Source organism: Arachis duranensis, chromosome 5, assembly GCF_000817695.3.
Source record: "Arachis duranensis cultivar V14167 chromosome 5, aradu.V14167.gnm2.J7QH, whole genome shotgun sequence".
Lineage (NCBI taxonomy): Eukaryota > Viridiplantae > Streptophyta > Magnoliopsida > Fabales > Fabaceae > Arachis > Arachis duranensis.
In genome coordinates this window covers 33,431,733-33,432,629 of record NC_029776.3, presented here as the reverse complement: position 1 = coordinate 33,432,629, position 897 = coordinate 33,431,733, and positions in this window count along the sequence as shown.

The following is an 897-nucleotide window of genomic DNA, read 5'->3' as shown; positions in this document are numbered from 1 at the left end:
TGGTATGATGTATGAGAAATATGCATGTTGTGATATATGCTTGATGATTGGTTATGGTTGAATTGTGGGTTGGACCATGTTGATGGTGAGTATGATATTGATTGTGTACAATGATGATTTATTGGAATTGGTGTTGTTGAGAATTGGCAAGAGTAAGAGTATATGATATGTCAATATATTTGAGTTTGAGCCACTTGGGTGAAGTGGGTTAGAATGATGAGATAGTGATTTTGTATATTGTGGTAAAGTGTCAATGTGTGAGTTCAGGAGGCTTGATGTTGAAATTGATGTATTTTGATTGATTTCAAAGAAAAGGGATGAAAATGGCCTGTTTTGATTGATTTTGAAAAGAGTTGGAAATGGCTTGTTTGCAAATGGCACTTTGTGGTTTTTATGAAAAATATGGTTTTTGGGCATACTTTGGTGGGACATAACTTGGACTACGGATCTCTGTTTTGTGCCAAATCTATTTATAAATAAAATTGGATCCGGGATGTCCATGCCGTTCGAAGAACGGGTGAAAAATGATTTAAAATGAGAAAGTTATGTCCGTTGGAAGATTGGGGTTTGAATTGGTGAATTCTGCAGCTTTTAACTTAGAAAATTTTTTAGCAGAATGACCCCTTGCGCGTGGGCGCACTTGGCGCGTGCGCGCCGTTTTTCCGGAAAATGTCATCCACGCGTGAGCGTGATGTACGCGGGCGCGCCGATTGTGCTGCACCCAATGCCCAGCCATTTTCCAGAGAGTTATGCCAGAACTGTGCCAGTGTTGTGCCTGGGGCACGAGAACACCCACGCGTACGCGTGGTTGACGCGTGCGCATCGATTGGCAAATTTTTAATCCACGCGTTAGCGTGTTTGAGGCCATCTACGCGTGCGCGTGGAGTGCGCGTACGC